Raw genomic sequence first — 14144 nt, 5'->3', positions numbered from 1 at the left:
AGTTTTTCTCCTGTTAACAACTAATAGAAAATAAAGGCTAGAACAAGAAATACAAAATTACACAACAAAAAAAACTAAATAAAGGTAAGTTATTGAGAAGAGGGGCGAACTGAAATTCTTCCATTAAATCACAATTTATTTGCTTTTAAGGTCTTTTTCAGACATCTGTTAAAGGAGGAAAGTTTGTTTTTGAGAGCAGAGATTGACAGGGAGCATTTTGCATAACGGCATTTATGGATATAATATTTGGTTATAATCATCAAAACATTCACTAAAACTTCTACATTTTTTTCTTTGATATATAACCAAACTGAATTATTTGTAAAGAATTAAAGTCCACATTTACAGATCTAGAGGATAAAAAGTTACAAATTCATCCCAAAGGTTTCTTACTTCTTTACATTCATAAAACAAATGTTTAGTAGTTTCCAGTTGAGTTGTACAAAAACCAAATTCCCAACATTGAATTTAAATCTCTCCCTTAAGTTCTCATTTGAAGGATATATGTCATTTATTATTTTAAATTGTAATTCTTTATATTTAGGAGGAATTGGGAATTTCAAATAATTAGTCGAATTTTGGTTATCAAAGATTTGTTAAAATGCTGTAGGAGAAATGTACATATCATGTATAGAATATTGATTGAAAACCTATTGGAACATTTATTGTCTCTCATGTCCAGGTTCTCAGTTTGAAGCTTATGAAGACTTGGAACAGAGAAACTAGAAATACTGTTTTTAACGAACATAAAAAGGACATCGGTTTTACTATGTAAAACATGTCAGTGAACAATCAGTCCCATAAATCCTGTTAAAATCCTCCAAACTGAAAATATCACCATTTTCATCCATTAAATGACATGAATTTGTGTTAAGACGCTTTAAAAATACAGATAGCAGATAATTGACCAGATTTGTTTATTCCACCAATCATTTATAAATATAGATCTTCTGCCACATAGAATGGGACATTATGATTGCTGAAGTTGTGATTGAAAATGAACTTCCACTGTAATAAAACATGTGATGGAAATGTGAGAGTTGAGGGAGTTTAGTTGATTTGAAATCACATTTTAGAAGCAACTCAACACCACCCACACTTTGAAACATAAACGACGTATAACAAACCAAATAACATCACCCTTTTTTTAAAAAGGACTGAAGCCATCTTATTGTTAAAGTAGCATTCATAATTTCAAAATCAATTGCTATGATACCACCTTTTTTCTAATTTTTTAGCAATCACTTTTTCTGATGTAATGGTGTTTGTTTTTCCAAATAAAATTAAAAAATTATTCTGTTAATCTGTTTTATGAGATTTGGAGGGATGGCTAAGGAATAAGCAGGAAACGTCAGCCTGAATAAGGGTTCAGTTTTTATTAATAATGTTGCTAAAAAAAACAATAAACTAATTAAAAATAATAATAATAATGTTCTTAACGGAGCCGCTGCTATCGGAAATGCTAACGGAGCCGCTGCTATCGGAAATGCTAACGCCGCTGCTATCGGAAATGCTAACGGAGCCGCTGCTATCGGAAATGCTAACGGAGCCGCTGCTATCGGAAATGCTAACGGAGCCGCTATCGGAAATGCTAACGGAGCCGCTGCTATCGGAAATGCTAACGGAGCCGCTGCTATCGGAAATGCTAACGGAGCCGCTGCTATCGGAAATGCTAACGGAGCCGCTGCTATCGGAAATGCTAACGGAGCTAGCTCACCGGTACTGAATGTGAACTCCATCAGTAGCAGCTGTTGCCGAACCGGACCGGGTTTTAGTACTGAAGGATCAAAGCTGAGTGAGTGAAATATTAATGACTCTGAGATTCAAATATATTCATATGTTATTAATGTTTATTCAATGAATAGAACATTTAGAAAAATCGGGCTATTTAAAAATATACATGATTGTAACTTCCTGTTACTGTAGAAACCCCCCCCCCCAAAAATATTTACAAACAATAAACACGATTTCATAAAGAGTCGACATTATCATCAGAAACACTCAGGCCATCTTTAAACTGCAGAGTCATCGTCTTTATAAACTGCTGAGTCATGTAAATATGTCAGGATAAACAGAGCAGCTGTCGGATGATGGATCAGTTTTGGTCTTAAAGGCACTTAAAGGGACAGTCTCCTCCTTCTGTCTGTCTTCAAAAAACCTGTTGAGAGTGAACAGCGTCTTCATCAACCTGAAGACCACAAGAAGGTTAAAGGTCAGGCATCCATCCAAAGCCTGTGACTGGAGGGAGGCGTTCGGTTCCTCACCTCGCTGTAGGCAGGCGGAGCGGGGTAGCACCCCTCAGTAACCCCGATGAAGAACCCCACGTCATCGTCGTCGTAGTCGTACAGCAGCGGCATGCGGGGGCCGTCCGCCCTCAGGTCCTGGTGGATGTTGCTGTAGCTGGGGGGGCCGGAGGAGGCGGAGCCCCGGCTGCTCATGCTGCCGGTTCTGCTGCCGACGCCGCTGAACGGGATGGTGCCGATGACCAGAGGCAGCTCCAGCACCAGCTTCTCGCTGCCGGGGATGTGCAGGTACACCTGGGGGGCGGACAGGTGTGGGTGAACGGTGATGTCATCTGCATAACGGCTGAGTTCAACCACGCTTCTTCTTCTGCTTCATCACAGAAACAGGCACTGGTAGGGGCCAAAGGTGGAGCCCTGAGGAACACCTGAAGCTTCCCTGGTTTCTGTCCAGGCTCTGTTATGATGACATCACAGACGACTCACCATGAGGGCATAGTCCACCTTGATGATGTCACAGCCGAGCAAAGTGGGCTTCAGCTTTGGGACCCGGAGGCTCCGCCCCTGCCACATGTCGCACATGCCGGACATGATGGCGTTCCCCCGAACCGCTGCCAGTTTTTGGCTCAGAATCTGTGAAGGAACCCGGAGTTGAGCCTTGCAGCAGAACCCAGAGGTTCTGGACGGTTCTGACTTGGCCTCGCTCACCTTAGCGGTCCCGTTGACGCAATAGGAGTGTCTGGCGACGATGGCGGCCTTCGGCACCACGATCCGAGAGCAGGTGTTCTGGAACGTGGCGTTGATATTGATGTCCTCGCCCTCGCAGAAGCCCTTCCTGTCGATCTGAGCCGAAACCGACACCTGGCCGTCAGGGATGAACAGACAGGTGAGCTTCTTCTGCCGGGAGGCCGCCACTGGAGCCTGGAGCAGGGGTCAGAGGTCAGCGGGTTAGGAGAAAGATCGGGATTAAAATCAGGATCTGGGTCCGGATGTGTGGACCCAGATCAACAGAACCATGAACCGCAGCTTTACTTTTCTATCTAATCATGTGGATCAGATGCTGCTGTTGTTGGTTCTGGTTCTGTATGTGCGGGTCGTACCAGCAGGTCGGGTCGGTTCACGTCCAGCGGCTCCTCCACTTCAAACTCTTTCTTGCACTGCAATGCATGCTGGGAAGGCCGCTGCAGTTCGGCGCTCACGTAGTACCGTACTGACCCAAACTTCCCTTTAAAGGAGGAGACCAGGCGCCTGCAACAGAACCATCAGAACCAACGGAACCATCAGAACCAACAGAACCATCGGAACCATCAGAACCAACAGAGCCAACAGAACCATCGGAAACAACAGAACCATCGGAACCATCAGAACCATCAGAACCAACAGAACCAACAGAACCATCGGAAACAACAGAACCATCAGAACCAACAGAGCCAACAGAACCATCGGAACCAACAGAACCATCGGAACCATCAGAACCAACAGAACCATCAGAACCATCAGAACCAACAGAACCATCAGAACCAACAGAACCATCGGAACCAACAGAACCATCAGAACCAACAGAACCATCGGAACCAACAGAACCAACAGAACCATCGGAACCAACAGAACCATCAGAACCATCGGAACCAACAGAACCATCTGAACACAGAACCATCAGAACCAACAGAACCATCAGAACCAACAGAACCATCGGAACCAACAGAACCATTGGAACCAACAGAACCATCGGAACCAACGGAACCATTGGAATCAACAGAACCATCAGAACCAACAGAACCATCAGAACCAACAGAACCATCGGAATCAACAGAACCATCGGAACCAACAGAACCATCGGAACCAACAGAACCATTGGAACCATCAGAACCATCGGAACCAACAGAACAATCGGAACACAGAACCATCGGAACCAACAGAACCATCAGAACCATCAGAACCATCGGAACCAACAGAACCATCGGAACCAACGGAACCATCGGAACCAACGGAACCATCGGAACCAACAGAACCATCGGAACCATCAGAACCAACGGAACCATCGGAACCAACAGAACCATCGGAACCAACAGAACCATCGGAACCAACGGAACCATCGGAACCAACAGAACCATCAGAACCAACAGAACCATCGGAACCATCGGAACCAACAGAACCAACAGAACCATCGGAACCAACAGAACCAACAGAACCATCGGAACCAACAGAACCATCAGAACCAACAGAACCATCGGAACCAACAGAACCATCAGAACCAACGGAACCATCGGAACCAACAGAACCATCGGAACCAACAGAACCAACAGAACCATCGGAACCAACGGAACCATCGGAACCAACAGAACCATCAGAACCAACAGAACCATAAGATCCAACAGAACCATCAGAACCAACAGAACCATCGGAACCCACAGAACCATCGGAACCAACGAACCATCGGAACCAACGGAACCATCAGAACCAACAGAACCATCGGAACCCACAGAACCATTAGAACCAACAGAACCATCGGAACCATCAGAACCAACGGAACCATCGGAACCAACAGAACCATCAGAACCAACAGAACCATCAGAACCAACAGAACCATCGGAACCATCGGAACCAACAGAACCATCAGAACCAACAGAACCCTCAGAACCATCGGAACCATTGGAACCAACAGAACCAACAGAACCATCGGAACCAACAGAACCAACGGAACCATCAGAACCAACAGAACCATCAGAACCAACAGAACCATCAGAACCAACGGAACCATCGGAACCAACAGAACCATCAGAACCAACAGAACCATCAGAACCAACAGAACCATCGGAACCATCGGAACCAACAGAACCATCAGAACCAACAGAACCCACAGAACCATCGGGACCAACGAACCATCGGAACCAACAGAACCATCGGAACCAACGGAACCATTAGAACCAACAGAACCATCGGAACCAACAGAACCATCGGAACCAACAGAACCATCAGAACCAACAGAACCATCAGAACCAACAGAACCATCGGAACCAACAGAACCATCGGAACCAACAGAACCATTAGAACCAACAGAACCATCGGAACCATCAGAACCAACGGAACCATCGGAACCAACAGAACCATCAGAACCAACAGAACCATCGGAACCAACAGAACCATCGGAACCATCGGAACCAACAGAACCATCAGAACCATCGGAACCATTGGAACCAACAGAACCAACAGAACCATCGGAACCAACAGAACCAACGGAACCATCAGAACCATCGGAACCATCGGAACCAACAGAACCATCAGAACCAACAGAACCATCAGAACCATCGGAACCATTGGAACCAACAGAACCAACAGAACCATCGGAACCAACAGAACCAACGGAACCATCAGAACCATCGGAACCATCGGAACCAACAGAACCATCAGAACCAACAGAACCATCAGAACCATCGGAACCATTGGAACCAACAGAACCAACAGAACCATCAGAACCAACAGAACCATCGGAACCATTGGAACCAACAGAACCAACAGAACCATCGGAACCAACAGAACCAACGGAACCATCAGAACCAACAGAACCATAAGATCCAACAGAACCATCAGAACCAACAGAACCATCGGAACCCACAGAACCATCGGAACCAACGAACCATCGGAACCAACAGAACCATCGGAACCAACGGAACCATCAGAACCAACAGAACCATCAGAACCAACAGAACCATCGGAACCAACAGAACCATCAGAACCAACAGAACCATCGGAACCATCAGAACCAACGGAACCATCGGAACCAACAGAACCATCAGAACCAACAGAACCATCATAACTATCAGGACCAACAGAACCATAAGATCCAACAGAACCAACAGAACCATCAGAACCACCAGAACCAAACAGAACCGAACAGAACCAGAGAAGTGGCTCACCCAGGAGGAGGAAGCTCAAAGCCGAACTGGAAGCAGAAGCATTTCCCCGCAGGAAGCAGGAAGTAGCCGTCAGAATCTGTGGACACGGAGTGACGTTAGGGGACAGAGACACTCGGGACGCTGCTGTCCAGCGGCTTCCTCACCTGTGTTCAGAATCAGGTCCAGTTGGACCTCGTCCTCGTATTTCAGGTATTCCACCTCCTGGCTGCGGCGCAGGCTCTCTACGCGGGCGCAGCCGGCCGCTGTGACCCGCAGGCGCCTGAGCCTGCAGGGGGCGCTGGCCTCCAGTTGGACCGAGCCGGATACTTTGTCCCCACTGCTGTAGAAGGTTCTGTTCGGGTCAGAGAAGACGACCGGAACACTCGGGGTTTGTTGGCTGAGGACAGAACCATGGCCGACCAGACCGAGGTGAGGAAGAGGAAGATCGAGGAAGAACTATCAGAACCAGACGGGTCGAGTGGTTTCTGCAGGACTATGGGGCAGCACAACTTTATACCCGGTGTAGGGGCAGTTAGAGGAAGGGTGGTGTTTTCAGGGATGGGGGGGCGGGTTGCCACGTGCCCAGTGTATGTTTAGACCAAGGCTTCACATACAGAGAGCTGTGATTGGTCAGCCCTGACCTTCAGCCAATCACAGCAGAGAGGCCGCATGGACAGAAGCTGGCAGGAGAATCAATAGAGTGAGAATAGAAACAGACTGTAAACAACAACAGCTGCTGCCGCCCTGCATCAGAACCATCAGAACCAAACAGAACCATCAGAGCCAACAGAACCATCAGAACCAAACAGAACCATCAGAACCATCGGAACCAACAGAACCAACGGAACCAACGGAACCAACGGAACCATCGGAACCATCAGAACCAACAGAACCAACAGAACTATCAGAGCCAACAGAACCATCAGAACCATCAGAACCAACAGAACCATCGGAACCATCAGAACCAACAGAACCATAAGATCCAACAGAACCATCAGAACCAACAGAACCATCAGAACCATCGGAACCATTGGAACCAACAGAACCAACAGAACCATCAGAACCAACAGAACCATCGGAACCATTGGAACCAACAGAACCACAGAACCATCGGAACCAACAGAACCAACGGAACCATCAGAACCAACAGAACCATCAGAACCAAACAGAACCATCAGAACCATCGGAACCAACAGAACCATCAGAGCCAACAGAACCATCAGAACCAAACAGAACCATCGGAACCAACAGAACCAACGGAACCAACGGAACAAACGGAACCAACGGAACCATCGGAACCAACAGAACCAACGGAACCAACGGAACCAACGGAACCATCAGAACCAACAGAACCAACAGAACTATCAGAGCCAACAGAACCATCAGAACCAACAGAACCATCGGAACCAACAGAACCAACGGAACCAACGGAACCATCAGAACCAACAGAACTATCAGAGCCAACAGAACCATCAGAACCATCAGAACCAAACAGAACCATCAGAACCAACAGAACCATCAGAACCATCAGAACCAACAGAACCATCGGAACCAACAGAACCAACGGAACCATCGAAACCAACGGAACCATCAGAACCAACAGAACCAACAGAACTATCAGAGCCAAACAGAACCATAAGAACCAAACAGAACCATCAGAACCAAACAGAACCATCGGAACCAACGGAACCATCAGAACCAAACAGAACCAAACAGAACCAACGGAACCATCAGAACCAACAGAACCAAACAGAACCATCGGAACCAACGGAACCATCGGAACCAACGGAACCATAAGAACCAAACAGAACCAACGGAACCATCGGAACCAAACAGAACCATCAGAACCAATAGAACCATCGGAACAAAAAGAACCATCAGAACCAAACAGAACCATCAGAACCAACAGAACCATCGGAACCAACAGAACCAACGGAACCAACGGAACCATCGGAACCATCGGAACCAAAAAGAACCATCAGAACCAACAGAACCATCAGAGCCAACAGAACCATCGGAACCAACAGAACCATCAGAACCAACAGAACCATCAGAACCAAACAGAACCATCAGAGCCAACAGAACCATCAGAACCATCAGAGCCAACAGAACCTTCAGAACCAAGCAGAACCATCTGAACCAAACAGAACCAACAGAACCATCAAAACCAACAGAACCATCAGAACTATCAGAGCGAAACAGAACCATCAGAACCAAACAGAACCATCGGAACCAACGGAACCATAAGAACCAAACAGAACCAACGGAACCATCGGAACCAAACAGAACCATCAGAACCAATAGAACCATCGGAACCAAAAAGAACCATCAGAACCAAACAGAACCATCAGAACCAACAGAACCATCGGAACCAACAGAACCAACGGAACCATCGGAACAAACAGAACCAACGGAACCATCGGAACCAACAGAACCAACGGAACCAACGGAACCATCGGAACCAAAAAGAACCATCAGAACCAACAGAGCCAACAGAACCATCTGAACCAAACAGAACCATCGGAACCAAACAGAACCATCAGAACCAACAGAACCATCAAAACCAACAGAACCATCAGAACCAAACAGAACTATCAGAACCAAACAAAACCATCAGAACCAACAGAACCATCAAAACCAACAGAACCAACAGAACCAAACAGAACCATCAGAACCATCAGAACCAAACAGAACCATCAGAACCAACAGAACCATCAAAACCAACAGAGCCAAACAGAACCATCAAAACCATCAGAATCAAACAGAACCATCAGAACCATCAGAACCAAACAGAACCATCAGAACCATCAGAACCAACAGAACCAACGGAACCATCAGAACCAAACAGAACCATCAGAACCAAACAGAACCATCAGAACCATCAGAACCAAACAGAACCATCAGAACCAAACAGAACCATCAGAACCAAACAGAACCATCAGAACCAACAGAACCATCAAAACCAACAGAACCATCAGAACCAAACAGAACCATCAGAACCAAACAGAACCATCAGAACCATCAGAACCAACAGAACCAATGGAACCATCAGAACCAACAGAACCATCAGAACCAAACAGAACCATCAGAACCAAACAGAACCATCAAAACCATCAGAACCAAACAGAACCATCAGAACCAAACAGAACCACCAGAACCATCAGAACCAAACAGAACCATCAGAACCAACAGAACCATCGGAACCAACAGAACCAACGGAACCATCGGAACCAACGGAACCAGCAGAACCAGCAGAACTATCAGAGCCAAACAGAACCAACAGAACCATCAAAACCAACAGAACCATCAGAACCAAACAGAACCATCAGAACCAACAGAACCATCAGAACCATCGGAACCAACAGAACCAACGGAACCAACAGAACCATCAGAACCAAACAGAACCACCAGAACCATCAGAGCCAAACAGAACCATCAGAACTAAACAGAACCATCTGAACCAAACAGAACCATCAGAACCAAACAGAACCAAAAAGAACCATCAGAACCAAACAGGACCATCAGAACCAACAGAACCATCAAAACCAACAGAACCATCAGAACCAAACAGAACCATCAGAACCAAACAGAACCATCAGAACCAACAGAACCATCAAAACCAACAGAACCATCAGAACCAAACAGAACCAACAATATTATATTTATAATTTCCTCTTTGTACCACATCAATCACTTATTAATAATTGCCAAACAATCCTGAATCCTAACAATAATCCTGAACCCTAACAATAATCCTGAATCCTAACAATAATCCTGAACCCTAACATAATCCTGAATCCTAACAATAATCCTGAACCCTAACAATAATCCTGAATCCTAACAATAATCCTGAACCCTAACAATAATCCTGAATCCTAACAATAATCCTGAATCCTAACAATAATCCTGAACCCTAACAATAATCCTGAACCCTAACAATAATCCTGAACCCTAACAATAATCCTGAACCCTAACAATAATCCTGAATCCTAACAATAATCCTGAATCCTAACAATAATCCTGAACCCTAACAATAATCCTGAATCCTAACAATAATCCTGAACCCTAACAATAATCCTGAATCCTAACAATAATCCTGAATCCTAACAATAATCCTGAACCCTAACAATAATCCTGAATCCTAACAATAATCCTGAATCCTAACAATAATCCTGAATCCTAACAATAATCCTGAACCCTAACAATAATCCTGAACCCTAACAATAATCCTGAATCCTAACAATAATCCTGAATCCTAACAATAATCCTGAATCCTAACAATAATCCTGAACCCTAACAATAATCCTGAACCCTAACAATAATCCTGAATCCTAACAATAATCCTGAATCCTAACAATAATCCTGAATCCTAACAATAATCCTGAACCCTAACAATAATCCTGAATCCTAACAATAATCCTGAATCCTAACAATAATCCTGAACCCTAACAATAATCCTGAATCCTAACAATAATCCTGAATCCTAACAATAATCCTGAACCCTAACAATAATCCTGAACCCTAACAATAATCCTGAATCCTAACAATAATCCTGAATCCTAACAATAATCCTGAATCCTAACAATAATCCTGAATCCTAACAATAATCCTGAATCCTAACAATAATCCTGAACCCTAACTCCTGCAACAGACTTGATGTTCTGCTCTGTGAGGGAAACATGTTGTTATAATGATGGCCAATACTGAGAGCGAGAAAGAAATGGTTTTGAGTTGGACTTTAACTGGTTTTCCCTCTGCGTGGAGCACAGCACGAAATTAATAATACTTACATTTCCAAGTTGAATTCAGTTTACAGAATAATGGACACAAAATGTCATCCATAAGCAGCTATGAATGACACGTAAAGAAATTTGTGTTTTTGCCCTCCTGCTTGTCCGCATGCGTGAAACGATAATATACAGGGGGTTGATACAGTGATATAATGACCTTTACCCTCAGTGATATGATGACCTTTACCCTCACTAATATACTGACCTTTACCCTCAGTGATATAATGACCTTTACCCTCAGTGATATGATGACCTTTACCCTCAGTGATATGATGACCTTTACCCTCACTAATATACTGACCTTTACCCTCAGTGATATAATGACCTTTACCCTCAGTGATATGATGACCTTTACCCTCAGTGATATGATGACCTTTACCCTCACTAATATACTGACCTTTACCCTCAGTGATATAATGACCTTTACCCTCAGTGATATGATGGACCTTTCAGTGATATGATGACCTTTACCCTCAATGATATACTGACCTTTACCCTCAGTGATATACTGACCTTTACCCTCAATGATATGATGACCTTTACCCTCAATGATATACTGACCTTTACCCTCAGTGATATAATGACCTTTACCCTCACTGATATACTGACCTTTACCCTCAGTGATATAATGACCTTTACCCTCAGTGATATGATGACCTTTACCCTCAATGATATACTGACCTTTACCCTCAGTGATATAATGACCTTTACCCTCAATGATATACTGACCTTTACCCTCAGTGATATACTGACCTTTACCCTCAATGATATACTGACCTTTACCCTCAGTGATATACTGACCTTTACCCTCAATGATATACTGACCTTTACCCTCAGTGATATACTGACCTTTACCCTCAATGATATACTGACCTTTACCCTCAGTGATATACTGACCTTTACCCTCAGTGATATGATGACCTTTACCCTCAGTGATATGATGACCTTTACCCTCAGTGATATGATGACCTTTACCCTCAGTGATATAATGACCTTTACCCTCAATGATATACTGACCTTTACCCTCAGTGATATAATGACCTTTACCCTCAGTGATATAATGACCTTTACCCTCAGTGATATGATGACCTTTACCCTCAATGATATACTGACCTTTACCCTCAGTGATATGATGACCTTTACCCTCAATGATATACTGACCTTTACCCTCAGTGATATACTGACCTTTACCCTCAATGATATACTGACCTTTACCCTCAGTGATATACTGACCTTTACCCTCAATGATATACTGACCTTTACCCTCAATGATATGATGACCCTTACCCTCAGTGATATGATGACCTTTACCCTCAGTGATATACTGACCTTTACCCTCAGTGATATGATGACCTTTACCCTCAGTGATATGATGACCTTTACCCTCAGTGATATGATGACCTTTACCCTCAGTGATATAATGACCTTTACCCTCAATGATATAACGACCTTTACCCTCAATGATATACTGACCTTTACCCTCAGTGATATAATGACCTTTACCCTCAGTGATATAATGACCTTTACCTCAGTGATATACTGACCTTTACCCTCAGTGATATGATGACCTTTACCCTCAGTGATATAATGACCTTTACCCTCAGTGATATAATGACCTTTACCCTCAGTGATATGATGACCTTTACCCTCAGTGATATGATGACCTTTACCCTCACTAATATACTGACCTTTACCCTCAGTGATAATGACCTTTACCCTCAGTGATAAATGACCTTTACCCTCAGTGATATACTGACCTTTACCCTCAGTGATATAATGACCTTTACCCTCAGTGATATACTGACCTTTACCCTCAGTGATATGATGACCTTTACCCTCAGTGATATAATGACCTTTACCCTCAGTGATATGATGACCTTTACCCTCAGTGATATAATGACCTTTACCCTCAGTGATATAATGACCTTTACCCTCAGTGATATGATGACCTTACCCTCAGTGATATAATGACCTTTACCCTCAGTGATATAATGACCTTTACCCTCAGTGATATACTGACCTTTACCCTCAGTGATATAATGACCTTTACCCTCAGTGATATAATGACCTTTACCCTCAGTGATATGATGACCTTTACCCTCAGTGATATAATGACCTTTACCCTCAGTGATATAATGACCTTTACCCTCAATGATATAATGACCTTTACCCTCAATGATATAATGACCTTTACCCTCAATGATATGATGACCTTTAACCTCACTAATATACTGACCTTTATCCTAAGTGATATAATGACCTTTACCCTAAGTGATATAATGACCTTTGCCCTCAATGATATACTGACCTTTACCCTCAATGATATAATGACCTTTAACCTCACTAATATACTGACCTTTACCCTAAGTGATATAATGACCTTTACCCTCAATGATATAATGACCTTTACCCTCAATGATATAATGACCTTTAACCTCACTAATATACTGACCTTTACCCTAAGTGATATAATGACCTTTGCCCTCAGTGATATAATGACCTTTACATAATGACCTTTACCCTCAGTGATATAATGACCTTTGCCCTCAGTGATATAATGACCTTTACATAATGACCTTTACCCTCAGTGATATAATGACCTTTACCCTCACTAATATACTGACCTTTGCCCTCAGTGATATAATGACCTTTACCCTCAGTGATATAATGACCTTTACCCTCAATGATATACTGACCTTTACCCTCAATGATATAATGACCTTTGCCCTCAGTGATATAATGACCTTTACCCTCAATGATAAGATGACCTTTACCCTCAATGATATAATGACCTTTGCCCTCAGTGATATAATGACCTTTACCCTCAATGATAAAATGACCTTTACCCTCACTAATATACTGACCTTTACCCTCAGTGATATAATGACCTTTACCCTCAGTGATATACTGACCTTTACCCTCAATGATATAATGACCTTTACCCTCACTAATATACTGACCTTTACCCTCAGTGATATACTGACCTTTACCCTCAGTGATATAATGACCTTTACCCTCAATGATATGATGACCTTTACCCTCACTAATATACTGACCTTTACCCTCAGTGATATGATGACCTTTACCCTCAGTGATATAATGACCTTTACCCTCAGTGATATAATGACCTTTACCCTCAATGATATGATGACCTTTACCCTCAATGATATGATGACCTTTACCCTCAGTGATATAATGACCTTTACCCTCAGTGATAT

The 14144-nt window shown here is 43.5% G+C and overlaps 1 pseudogene; it reads right to left on the bottom strand.

Moving 5' to 3' along the window:
- Positions 1-1860: 1860 nt before the first annotated feature.
- LOC129355859 (thioredoxin-interacting protein-like) lies at positions 1861-6973 on the bottom strand (annotated as a pseudogene).
- Positions 6974-14144: the final 7171 nt, after the last annotated feature.

The sequence above is a fragment of the Poeciliopsis prolifica genome, unplaced genomic scaffold, assembly GCF_027474105.1.
Source record: "Poeciliopsis prolifica strain line A6 unplaced genomic scaffold, Auburn_PproV2 SCAFFOLD148, whole genome shotgun sequence".
NCBI classification, from domain to species: Eukaryota; Metazoa; Chordata; class Actinopteri; order Cyprinodontiformes; family Poeciliidae; genus Poeciliopsis; species Poeciliopsis prolifica.
Note: the sequence above shows the minus strand (reverse complement) of the source record. Positions and strands in the feature narration are given on the sequence as shown.